Source organism: Phoca vitulina, unplaced genomic scaffold (assembly GCF_004348235.1).
Source record: "Phoca vitulina isolate PV1807 unplaced genomic scaffold, GSC_HSeal_1.0 scaffold71, whole genome shotgun sequence".
Classification (NCBI taxonomy): Eukaryota; Metazoa; Chordata; class Mammalia; order Carnivora; family Phocidae; genus Phoca; species Phoca vitulina.
Window position 1 is genome coordinate 3,783,344 of NW_022589774.1, and position 13,794 is coordinate 3,797,137.

Sequence of the window (13,794 nt, forward strand, 5' to 3'; positions counted from 1 at the left end):
GGGATTCAGATGCCACAGGATGGCCTTGAGGGAAGAATAATTTCAAGTAGGAACAAAGAGGACCCAGAAAGAGTGACCATCTAATTGTACAATAATATCATAGTGCTGTTTTGTTTTGAGTAGAGGGCACTTTAAAAAAAGAAATACTTTTTTCCATACCTTCTCTGCTCTCTCTCCTCCTGCACCCCAACCCCACCACAGTGAATCAATGCTAAGAACTCGACATGTATATTTTCCGACCTTTTCTTCATGCTCACATCATCATATATTGTGTTTGGCTCCTCCTGACAGTGACTCAGCTCCCTTGACAGTTTATTCTCACAAGTACGAAGTCCAGGGCCCCATACAGTGGCCAGGGAGCCAGGTTCCTTCCAACTATCTGCCTTGCAATCTTTCACACTGTCATAACTTCAAGGCCATAAAACGGCTGTAAAAGCGCCAGCTATCATATCCTCATTTCAGATAAGAAAAGGGGAAGGCTGCTTTCCAGCCCTGGCCCCAGCTGTGGACATAGAAGCCGCTGGGATGTTGATGCCCGAGAAGAACCCTATTGCCATTTATGAACTCCTTTTCAAGGAGGAGGGACGGTGGCCAAGAAGGACGTCCACATGCCTGGCAGATGAGAGCAGGTAGAAAAGAACGTGCCCCATCTTCACATCGTGAAGGCCATGCAGCCCTTCAAATCATGAAGCTACGTAAAGGAAAGGTCTGCTGGGGGACATTTCTACCAGCCCCTTACCAGCCAGGGTGGCCAGTGTCCCCACGCCTGCCTCCACCTGCCTGTTGAGAGTGTGCCTGCCGCTCTGCCCCGCAGCGTCCTGGGACAGGCCATGGCGCAAAGGTCTGGAGGGAGAGCCACCTGCCAGACTCACCGCAGGGCAAGTGACAGGGACACGGACGGACCAAGTGCTGGGCTCCCTGCTCCGACAAGCTCGCTGAGGCCAAGCCTACATCAGCAACTGAAGGCCAGTTTAGAGGCGGGTTTGGTCGTGGACGTGGTCAGCCACCTTCATCAAGCTGGAGGAGAGATTGTTGTGTGTTGAATAAATGTGTAGGCAGAAAAAGAAAAGGAAAGAAGGAAAGAAGGAAGAAAGGGAAGGAGGGGTGGAGGAAGAGAAAGAAGAAAGAAAGAAAGAAAGAAAGAAAGAAAGAAAGAAAGAAAGAAAGAAAGAAAGAAAGAAAGAAAGAAAGAAAAAGAAGAGGAAGGGAGGGAGGGAGGAAGGAAGGAAGGAAGGAAGAAAAAGGAGAAGACCAAGAGCAAAAAAGAATTTCACCAAACACTCAGTCCAAAGCTCCCATTATATCTCATTGGCCACTCCTCTCTGCAAGATGGGGCAGGAAAAAAGGCACATACACACACACACACACACACACACGCACGCACGCATGCACGCGTGCACGCTAACACACAAAAGATTTTAGGGTTCTTGTTTTGCTATTAGCAGCCAAATTGGATCAGGGGACACATACACTGTTGCACAGAGCTCTTCTACTTAATCACACCTCATGGAAATCCCTCCAAGTCATTTAGTATAGATCTAGCCTATACTTTTTAAATGGCTACATTACTCCTCATGGTAGGTGCACACTATAATTTATTCAATCATTCTCCTGAAGATGGGCATTCATTTTGTATTCAGTGTTTTGCCAACCATAAACAATACAGAAATAAACACCTTTGTACATGTATCCTTTGTACCATGATTTATTTCTACAAGCTGGATTCCTAGCAATGGACTGCTAGGTTGAAGGACGTATGTATTAAAATTTTATAGTCTTTCCCCGATTGCCAAAAAGTTTGTAGCAATTCACATTTCATCCAACAGTGTTATGAGTATCTGTTTCCTCTCCATTTTCACCCGTAGTAGGTGTCATCACTGTTCCTAATTTTTACCAATCCAAAGGGTATAAAGCGATATTACTTTACTACTTTAATTTTAATTAGCTTTTTTAGATGTACTTATTGGACATTGGGATTTTCTCTTCTATGAATTGTATATTCATGTTATTTACCCAGGTTTGTCTTTTCTAATCCATTTCTAAGAGCTCTTTGTATATTATGGATATTAATCATTAATTAGTATAGTGCAATTTGTATACTAATATACCATATAAAAATTTTATTGGATCTTCTTTGTGTACAGAATAAAATCTAAGTGGCTTAATAAAGCCAGGTGTGCTGCCTGAGCAGGAGATGGTATTTAGATGCCTTTGATAAGAACAGTTAGGCACCTCCCTTCTCACCATGTATCTATCTGCATCCACTGATTCACACAGAGGTTGAACAGTCCAGCCTATGAGAAAGGGTCTGACGCTTGTCCTGGCTGGATTTCAGTCATCCAATGGACTGGGGCAGGGAGGGGCTGGTGCCTGAGGGAGGCAAGATTATAAGCAGCGAAGGTGGGGAGGTGGGGGGGGGGTTGTCAAGAATTAAGTCATCAGAGAGAAGAAGGCTTCTGGCCCCTTGAATCAAATCCAGCACTGGGGCCAGAGTGCCCAAGCCGAATGGTATTCCGGGTTCATGGCGGAAGCTAACACTGGAACTTGTCTCTCTAGCCACTTTGACAGCACGTGCGGCTCCTGGAAGGAAGGGGGCTTCTGGGGAAGTTTCAAAAGCTGTTACAGTATAGTCAAGAAGCCTCGCTGTGGAACCTTATTTGACCTGGACCCAATAAGAGCATTTCCCCAGAGCATTTTCTAGAGCAGTGGCAATAATCTCTGGTCTTTACATGCAGCAGTGATGCTCCAATGTCAACACTATAAAGCTCAACAGACTGCCCGGTATTTGTGCCACTGATAGGCCGAATCTTCCAGCCTTTATGTTGGCACCCTCATCGAAGCATGAAGGCCTGGGACTACAGAATTGCAGCTTGGCTAGCCACGGACAAGTCATAACCCAGACTATTTCATCGTAACATGGAAGTACTCCCTAGTGTGTCCCCTAAGTACTTGGTGGAAAAGACCCTGAAAATAACTTTGATTTTCCGCCACAATCTTGACTTCCTTTAGACAAGCTGGTGGGATGCCGAGCTTGGGAGAGTGGGATATTGATGCTGGTGGGGTTGCCCCTCCACACACTGACTGGTGAAGCCTGCAACTGGTCACCTTCATTCCCACTGTACCTGCTATGGCCCCTGCCAACTCTCTGGCCTCACCTCCTGCATTTTCTCTGTCCCTCTCTAAGTTCTGAATATGCTAAACCAGTAGTAAACTCTTCCAAGCACCATACTTTCTTTGTCTACTGTAACTTGGCAGATGTAGCTCTCTGCCCCTGAAACACCCAACCCCTCAGCCACGTTATTTATGGCTAACTCCTGTCAGCCACTACCTCCTTCAGGAAGCCCTCCTTGATTCCTCCCATCTGGGCTTCAGGTCTCTCCTTAATGTTCTCAGAACATCCTGTATGCTCCCATACCCCACTTCTTCTAGACTGTGAGCTAATTTCTTCAGCATTGAGTACAGTGCTTGATATATCATGGATGCCCAGTAATGCTTGTTACCTGAGTGAATTAATGACAGAAAAATTAAATGTCCACATTTCACTTATTAAAAGAGCAAAGATAAGGGGCACCTGGGTGGCTCAGTCGGTTAAGCGTCTGCCTTTGGCTCAGGTCATGATCCCAGGGTCCTGGGATCGAGCCCCGTGTCGGGCTCCCCGCTCAGCGGGGAGCCAGCTTCTCCCTCCACCTGCTTTTGCGCTCTAGCTCACACATTTTTCTCTCTCTCCCTCTCAAATAAATAAACAAAAATCTTAAAAACAGAGCAAAGATGAAAACAGAGATAATAAATAAATAAATAAATAAATAAATAAATAAATAAATAAAAATAAAAATCACACAGAGATAATATGCAGCTGTGGCGGTGGTGTGGTGAAATAAGTATTATCGCACACTCTTCATGGAAGGGCAAATCGGTACATATTTTCTGGAGGGCAATTTGGCACCATACATCAAGACTTTCAAAAATATTCCTCCTCTTTTGACCCACTGGTTCTATTTCTAGCAATTTATGTTAAGGAAATAATCAGAGGCATGGACACTTATGTACAAGGATATTAATAGCTGTGTTATTTTTAATGGAAAAAAATAAAAACAGTCTAAATGTTGAACAATAGAGAATCCGTTAAGTAACTTATGATTCATCTGTACGTGTAGACATTCTACAGCCATTAAAATCCATGTTTTTCTCAGAATTTCAGCATGACGGGAAATTTCTCATGGTCTAACATTAAGTGAAAAAGCACACAAAACTATATACGTGTCATCACCCACATTTTGTGGTTACGAAAGGAGATATGCCCAAGATGTTAGCAGTGGTGGAATTATAGTCTTTTTTTCTTCTTTATGATTTCCTTTACATGTTTTCTGTACGTATTATTTTATAGTTAGAAAAATGGTTTTATTTTTGAATGAAAGAAAACTGGTAGGACAAGGTAGTTTATGCTAAAAGCAAGATGAGCAAGTGACCATAAAGTCACATTCACACAGAATGGCCAGGAATTGCACCCACTCTTGGTTTTCATGACATGTAGCTATAGCCTCGTCCTCTATAACTTTGGTAATGTTTGAGAGGGGAGTGCAAGATGAACAAAACAGAGAAAGGGGACTTGAGAGACTTCACTTGTCATATTCAAAGGTTTCATGGACAGTTTGTAGGTGGGGCAACTCAGAGGCCATGACAGTTAGCATCCCATACCCTGTGCCCCCGTGTCCCCCTTTCTTTTGTCTTTTGTTTTCTTTTTCTTTTCTTTTTTCTCTTGACCCCTGTTGAAGAAAAGGCTGGAACAACCTAAGTCTTGAGAGGGTTTGCAAGGCAAGGAGAAAAGACTATCCCACTCACACCAGCAAGTTGGGATCATCACTTCTGTCCCCAGGAGTCCGTAATGACCATTCAGGACTATCTGACCTGCCACAGGCACAATGGGGTCAACAGTGTCTCAGTTCTTTTGACCTGATGGAGGAGGGAGACTGGGGTAGGGATTGAGGAGCAGAGAAGAAGGAATAGGCTCAGATGTTAGATAGTACAGGAAGTCAACCCAATAATTACAGACGCTTCAAGCAGATGATCAATGGACATTTGATGTGCAAAAGCTAGCTTCCATGTGTATCCCTTTGGCCCCCAGTTCATTAAGGGCCTTTACATTCCTTATTTTATTGGATCCTAACCACAACCCTGTGAGAGAGACACTAGCTTCCTTTTTTCGCAGGTGAGATCATTAAGGCTCAACAAGATGAGAGGATTTGCCCAAGGTCTCTCTTGGTTAATAAGCACTGGAGCTGGAATCTGGGACTTTGGATTCCTCTTTCTTGTTTGACACACTAAGCTGCGAGGGACACATTCTCATACAAGAACCCACAAATAATATTGAAAAGTGAGAAGAAAAATAAAAGTGTGTTTACTAAAAGTTGGTGCATGTGATCTTAACTTTCAAAATTATTTTTCATTTCTCAGCTTCTATCATCAGTGCCACAGACAGGGTCAAGGCACTGCCTCTGGGCCTTGATGCCGGGTCTGTGTTGTGTGTGTTGTCCAGGCACGCCTGCAGAGCTTGGGCTTAGGGGGAGCTCCTGGGATGGTCCTGTTTACCAAAGGCAGTACTGAGGCATGGGCCATGTGGCTTGTGTGTCCTGGACCCACCACTGGTTCTATGCGGAGGAGTCTCTGGACGAGCTACCATCTTGGATAGGCACCCTAGGTTCAGGTTGGCACCCCTCCAGATGGCACTTCATTAGAGGAAAGCACAGTGAAGGCCCACATCGGGCACACCTGTTCATCGAGCTCCATCTCAGGTTAGCCAACAGAACTGCAGGCGTGGGCATGGCTGGTGACCTGCTTTTGCGGTGCCAAGGAATGGCAGACACGACTCCTTTGAGGGGGTATGAGCCACTCATCCTCCTCCGGCCCCCACTCCTCTGCCACCATCACCACCCTCCCCCCGCCCTCCCCGGACTATGCTGCCTTTCTTCCTGGGAGCAGGGGAGTGGGCCTCCCGTCTAGAGACTCTACTATATCTTTTTCTGGGCAAGTCTTGCCCCCACACGTCCCAGCCTGGGAATCTCAGCAGTGCATTGGTGCTCACTGATGGCTTGGGTTGGCTATGGTACCGACGCCCCGAAGAAGATTAACAAGCTTCCCGGGCCTGTTGGTTGACTCTGCCTTGGGAAGCCGTCCAATCCAAAGCTGGGTCTATCCCTACCACAGCATGCTTTGCTATGACTCAGAGCTTGCAAATGCTGAAAATACTACCACCATGTTCCTCGGGATGACAAATTCTCCCAAATGCTGTCACTTCCTTCCATGGCAGTTTCACAGCCGGTCTGCAAGTCAGCATGAGCCCTAAGGCTCTGGGCGTCAGGTGAGTCCGTTTTTTTGTTACTTCTCAATTATTCCTGCTAGGGAAATTGACAGTGGTGTGGTTAATCCAAAGAGACGGATTATCTAGAAATTTAAATAATTTACATCTCTCTCTGGAGTGTGTTAGGTGATTTATTTGTTTTAGGCAGAGCATTTACCTTCCTAATGATACTTCATTTAGGGTAATGAGAGGAAGAAATGGCATTCCATCCTCCCAGATTAGATAGGCAGCTCTGGAGGTGCAGGGGAAGGGGGAACCAGTGGGGCAGGGTTATGAAACAATGTGCTCAACATTCACCATGGCCAGTGGAACCCCCCACTCACTTCCTACCGAGACTGTTATGTGGGCTCACTGTTTTTGCTCCCAGAAGTATGTTCACATGTCTTGCCTTGTTCCCATGTTCCTGTCAGAGTAGAGAGGCCTGCCATCTTGGGAGCCGCAGAGGAGCAAATCAGGGAGGGAAAGAAGTGTTTCTTATGTCCAGGAAGTTGGGAGCTGTACCCCAAAATAAAAGGGTAGGCTAGAATGTTCCTCGTCCAATAAGTATGGGAAGATACCCTCGAGAGAGAGAGCAGGCTCTGGAGCTCATGGATGGCCAACTCCCTAATGCCTTTTCTAGGATATCAGAACTCCTAGCCCTGAACACCAGGACACAAAAAGACTTCAGTGAGCAGAGAGGGGGACAAGGCAGGCAGATAGAGTGGGAACTATACAAGGTTCAGACTCAGAAGAAAAGGGTTGCCTCTTGTCGGTAACAGGATCTTAGGCAAGTTATTAACTGCTCTGACCCTCCATGTGCTCATCTAAAGAAATGAAAGCAACAACAATAATCAGAGTTTGAGCTTACAGATGAGAGGCAGCTAAATAACAATGGTTATGAAAGTATTCTGGAAGCTGTAAAGTCCTGTGCAAATTTCAGTTATTACCATACCTCTGACTTGCTCCATGGACCTGGGCAACTCAAGGGACGTGCCACGTTAGAGTTTGGATTCTGTGTTCAGCAATAAGGGGCATATTCAGGTATGTTTCACAGTCCTCCCTTATTCACAGGGATTTGTTCCAAGTCCCCCAGTGGATGCCTGCAACCACAGATAGTACCAAACCCTATATGTACTGTGTTTCTTCTCTACACATACCTACCTATAATGAATTTTATAAATTAGGCACGGAAAGAGATGAACAACAATAACTAATAATAAAACAGAACAATTATAACAATACATCGTAATGAAAGTTCTATGGATGTGATCTTCCTCTCAGAATCTCTCATTGTGTTGTGCTCACCCTTCTTGTGATGATGTGAAATGAAAGAATGCCTCTGTGATGAGATGAAGTGAGGGGAATGACACAGACGTTGCGATTAGGCTACTACCAACCTTCTGATGATACGTCAGAAGGAGGGTCATCTGCTCTGGGACCACAGTTGGCAAGGGGTGACTGAAACTGCAAAGAGCAAAACCATGGATAAGGGGGGACTACTGTCCTTAATCACCGCTGTTCTCACTCTGATGTAGGTAGAGATAGCACAAGAATCCAGCCTTCCTGTACGTGGTCTTTTCTCAGTTTCCTGACATTTGGATGAATTTGTTAATGATTCTAGATCTCGGCCTCTTCAGAAATGCTTGGCAGTAGAATTACCATCTACTTTGGAAGCCAGGTTGGAATCTGCCCAGACTCTCAATAAGAGGGTACTTCTAAACACTCTGCGTGGGGTCCTTTGTCCAAGATCCTTTCTTCAAAGGATGGGGAGGTGGTAGGGACATGGGGGTGGGCAAGAGGAGCAGGGGGTGGGGAGGGGGTTAGGGAAGTGATAGCCACTGCTGATCTTAAGCTTTCCCACGGACTGTTGTCTTTTCCCACAGAGGAGAGAGAAAAAAGGATCATGACCGAAGGGTCAGGATGCCCTGACTTTTCCTTCCCTGGTCTGAACTCTCATTCCCATCTCTCATCTTGGTCCCTATCTTTCTTCTGACCATGGCTCCCAGCCCTGGCTTTAGTGTTTCTGTTCTCTTGTCATCTTATCTTAAAGCCACAGGGCCTCTGGGATCAAATGGCAGACTCTTCAGAGGAAAATAAAATATGTGCTCTGGGACCAGCGAGGTAATGGGCAGGCTCTCATTGTGGCTGAGAACAGGGGCAATAAGTTCACCTGGACATTGTCAAACGGGCTAATCTCATTTAGGTTGAGTCTGGCTATTCCTAAATCTTCACAGACTTGTGTTCCTTACCTGTCTGAAGCTGATGGAATCTTAATCCTCCTTCTACATGTGGTCATCAGCAACAATTAGTCCTTCATCTCAGGACCTTTTGGTATCCTTCAATCACTTACCCCCCACCTCCTTCCTACCCTTCATAGGGACGGCAAATGTCATATTTCCTTCAGTGAACATAGTGTTTCTACAAATAGAATTCTTTTCTTTTTTTTAAGTTTATTTATTTGTATTAGTAATCTCTACACCCATTGTGGGGCTCGAACCTATGATCCCGAGATCAAGAGTCACATGCTCTTCTGACTGAGCCAGCCAGGCGCCCCTCTACAAATAGAATTCTTAATTAAGATTTAGTAAGTCAGAAATTTTCAGAAGGTTCATATCCTGTTGTAGGTTGAGTTCCCTAGGAGGAAAGCCTAATGTGCAGATTCTTGTGCAGGTGACTTTGGGGGAGAATGCTCTAGAAGAGTCATGAGAGGAGGGAGGGGAGCAGGATAGGGAAGGGGAAGAAGCAGGAGTGTGGTTTCAGGAGAAATGTAGCCTCAGACTGGTCCTTCTGGGAGCTCCAGAGTATAAATGATACCACAGTTTGTCCTGCACTGAGGCAAGGAGGTGGGTGCTTTTGTATTCCCACAGGAGTGAGTCACTGGCCGGTAGGCTGTGGAGGGGTGTCATTCCCAAACACGCGGGGAGGCGGCTCCAGCGGGTCAATGTGTGAGTTGTTGGCAACACCTACAGGGGCTGGAGGAAGGACTCCTCTGACTGTAAAAGGGATCCCAGAGGTACCAACAGCCTCCACTACATACCCTCTGACTCTTTAATTCCAGTCCTGGAATTCTGCCATATTGAAAGAATTCTAACTATAGAAAGAAAAAAGAGAAAACAAAGATGTTTGCTGCAGTGTCATTTATGATAAAACATTTCAAAATGCAAAACAAACAAACAAACAAACAAAAACCCAAAAACCTAAGTTTCAACAGGACAGGAATAAGTAAGTTCATTATATAATGGTATAATTAAGTAAATAAATTACACACTTGCATGGTATTCTTTGCCCCACAAAGCCTTGGCTCCTATCTCTCTCCCTGATTTTATCTGGTACGACTCTTCCCCCTTGCTCACTATACTCTCACCAAACTGGTCTCCTCTCTGTTCCTCCAGGATGCTGGGCTTGCTACTTTCCCAAGGCTCCTGCACCTACGTTCCCTCTGCCTGGCACACTCTGTGCAGGACTGCTCCTAAATCAGTCAGGGCTTAGGTTCCATATCTCAGAGAGGACTTCCTTAAACATCCATCTTCAATAGCCGTCCTTGTCACTCTTTAACACATTGCCCTGTTTTATAGCTCTTATCACTCCGTGGTTTGCTCATTTATTTCTTATCTTTTACCTGTCTTCCCTCCACTAGAGCGAAACCTCTGTGAAAGTGGCAATCTTGCCTGTTTGGTTCATTGCCTTATTCAGAGCCTGGAGCATAGGAGTTACTCAACCAATAGCTGTTTGATAAGTAAATGAACGTATACACAGTTTAAAACAATGCTTACCAAAATTATACAATAAAATGGAAAAATGACCAACATCTACTGTTAAGTGAAAACATCATGATGTAAAATGTCATATCATTATATCCACATGGAGAGAACTTCTGCTTCTGGCCATAATGGAGTAACAGGGACTCCAAGAATTTACTTTCTTAACTTAAACAGCTAAAAATCTGGACAAACTATGACACAATGGTTTCAGGCCTTGGATGATAGTCAGCACGTAACTGTGGTCCCTTAGAGAAGGGAAAAACAAAAAAACAAGGTCAGTCCACGATTGCTTTAGCTGACTAGCTGGAGACAGTTTCCAGGCTGCAGAGTGGGGAGACAGAACCCAGGCAGCCTGATGGTCTCACTAAATTGAGAGATTGGACTTCAGGGAAGCCAAGATGGCTAGAGTTTGAGAGGCAGCATATCAGAGAGGACAGAGGTACCCAGAGAGAGAGTTCTGAAGGAATGTAGAGCAAGTGTTTGGCTGAATACTGAATTGTGCATGTGTGAGAGAATCCCACAGGAGGCTGGTGGGAGGGGTGGCTAGAGAGTGGGGGCACAACAATGGAAAGCAAGAGTTCCCCCAAATTCCTGGAGCCCACAGAATTCTGTTCCCCTTAGCCAGAGTGGAAAGACCTCATAATACACACAGCCTCAGGGAGAGTCCTCAGGAGGGCATTGTCATAGCGGTGGTGCTAAATTAGCTCTAAACTCACAGTTGCTCAGGATCCACCCTAACAAAGCTGAAAGCAAGCCTTGCAGGAATCAAACTGACTCTAAGTTACTTAACTTCATGCCAGAAACCAGTAGCACCCCACTTCAAGAATTACAACCAAACCTGGTACCCAACAATGTACAATTCACCAGGTCCCACAACCAAGCAAAACTTGCCACACATGCATCAAAGTAGGAAAATACTATCCACAACCAGGAGAAAAATCAATTAGTAGAAACAGACCCAGAAATGACAGAGATGAGGGAGTTAGCAGACAAGAACATTAACACAGCTATTTTAAACATGCTCCACGTGCTGAGGAAAATAGAGGGAAACATAAACACAATGAAGGGAAAAATGGAAGACGCAAAAAGGACTAAATAAAATTTCTAGAGATGGAAGATGCAATACCTAAATGAAAAATATACTGACTGAGATTAAAAACAAATCAGATAATATAAAAGATCAATGAATTAAGGACATAGCAATAAAACAGTCCAAAGGAAAAAAAAAAAAAGACTGGGGAAAAAAAGAGCTTCAGTTACGTGTGAATCAGTATCAAGTGGTATAACATACCTGTGATTTGAGTTCCAGGAGAGGAGGGGGAATAGAAAAAGGTTTTGAAGAAATAATAGCTGAAATTTTCCCCAAGTTGTTGAAAACTATAAACTCCTAGATACAAGCAGCTCAATAAATTCCAAGCAGAATAAACATAAAGGAAACTGTATGAAGACACACCATACAAATTGCTAAAAGGTAGTGTTAAAAATTAAAATCTTAAAAGTAGTCAGAGGAAAAAAGAATGTACAGAGGAGCAAAAGACAAGAATGATAACACTCTTCTTGTCAGAAACTTTGCAAGTTAGAGACAGCAGAGCCTCTTTATGATGTTGAAAATAAAAACTATCAACCTAGAATTCTATACCTGATGAAAATATCTTTTCAGAAACAAAAGCAAAAATAAATGCTCTTTCAGACAAAGAAAAGCCAAAAGAATTTGTTGCCAGAAGATATGTTAAAGGGAGTTCTTCAGGTGGAAGGTGATGGAAATTTGGTCTACACAAAGGAATAAGGGCACCAGAAATGTCAAATAGTAGGACAACTATAAAAGAAAATTATCCTGCTTTTAAATTTCCTTAAAAGATAATTGATTCATGTAAAAATAATTACAATATATCTTGGGGTTTATAGCCTATGTTGGAGTGAAATGTATAACAACAGCACAAAAGATAGGAGGGAAGAAATAGAAATAAACTGTTGTAAGTTGCTTTCACTATACGTGAAGTGATATAAAATTATAAAATTATTGGAAGGTAGACTGTGATAAGAAGTATGTTGTAAACCATAGAGAACAACCACCAGAAAAAAAATTTTAAGAGCTATAGCTAATAATCCAATAGTGGAAATAAAATGGAATCATAAAAAAAAAAAAAATCAATCCAAAAGAAGACAAAGAAACAAAGAACAAACGGGACATGTAGAAAACAATAGATTGAAATTTTTAACCAACACAGGTGACTAATGCATCTCCCAACCTCCTGATTTGGGGGCAGGAAAGCCACTTGGTTCAGCGAGGGCCACACTTCAGGCTCTCAAGTGGAAAGGGGAGTTATGGTGTGAATCATGGCTATACCAGACACCCCTCTAAGACAACCTTCCTGAACACCATCCTAAAAGACACCACTAAAAAAAACAACCTTGGACCTTCATTTGTCTTTCAGAAGTCTGTCAATCAGCGCGTCCATCAGGCCAGTAGCTGCAGTGAGCCGCTTGTATAGAGAGAATAGCCAGTGTGCCAGGATAGACCAAGAAGGTCCCAAACCACACCTGTGAAGAAGGATCTGCTCCAACAAGGTTTCCTCATGTGTCAGTCTTCTACCTTCACAGGCACTAGAGGGGTAGGGTCTTCTGAGACCACCATGAAAGTGTATAGTGAATGGAGGGGAGGGCCCAAGTCATTTGCATGTTAGTGTGGATTAGTTAATTAGATTGATTAGACTATACCTTGGAACTACAAACCCTAGGAGAAAGAACTTTTTGACCAGTAACTTTGCTATGTTGCCAGGAAGCCAGTAATTGTGGGCAAGAAGGTTGCAGCAGGAAGAGGAAATTATACCCTGAAGACCAGCACTCCTGTTTCAATTTGCCCTTGGGGCTGGTCCTGTTGAGTCTTTATGGTAGTGGTGTGGTGGCTCTTAGTCTTTTTTCAGCTGGAGGCATGTCTTTGACTATTAGCATTTGGAGGGAAATATTTGGGAAAAAATTATTAGTAAGACTCAATATGACACTAAAGTCAGCAATGATTTTACCTTCGGTCATTGCTAGAGTATAACAAGCCCTCACAGCTTCTCCAACAATCATGGACAGAGCACTCATTCTTGGCCCTTTGGTCCCTTTACATCATCATGTCACCGTTTGAAAAGAGCCTGTTTATTGCCATCTCTTACATTATCCCAAAATGAAGTTTTCATATGTTCCAGTCAACACCGTAGATTGTTCTGGTTTTTGGTTTTTCATGGGTTTTCTTGGAGAAGGGTGGGAGGGTAGTTTCTGGCTCCATGTGACGCCGTTGCTCTTTCTAAAAGAAAGTTCGCATCCCTCTCCGTACCCTGTCCATGATCTGCCTGACTCAGCATTCTGACGTAGGCTGAATCCTCAGCTGTAGCAAAAAATTAATTTTAGGCATTAACCAACATTGGCAGCGCCCCATGAAAAGATCAAGAGGGGCAGAGAGAGTGAAGAGGAAGCAGGGTTCCAGCCCCAGGAAGGTCAGCTTGATTCAGGCAAGGCTACACGCCTGCCACATCCAAGGCCCCGAGGCTGAACAGGTCACACGGGGTGGGCTTCTGTCACCAGCAGGCGCTTCAGCCTTGAGCCATATCACTGCGCTGGGGCAGAGCCAGTTACAAGTAAGGAAACCATCTATGTACGTCAGAGATATGTTTTCTCTTTTTTCCCCTCTGGGAAGATGTTCTTGGGAATTCT

General features: G+C 44.1%; 1 protein-coding gene and 1 pseudogene across 1 annotated transcript in view; both read left to right on the forward strand.

Annotated features, from left to right (window-relative positions):
* Positions 1-525: 525 nt before the first annotated feature.
* Positions 526-2,845, forward strand: LOC116624849 (annotated as a pseudogene).
* Positions 2,846-6,333: 3,488 nt separating this feature from the next.
* The window catches only part of PPP2R5A (protein phosphatase 2 regulatory subunit B'alpha), a 156,246-nt gene continuing 148,785 nt past the window's right edge, over positions 6,334-13,794 (forward strand). Inside the window, exon 1 of the mRNA XM_032393007.1 lies at positions 6,334-6,355. The gene's annotated coding sequence lies outside the window, so the exon portion shown is untranslated. The remainder of the gene's footprint in view (positions 6,356-13,794) is intronic.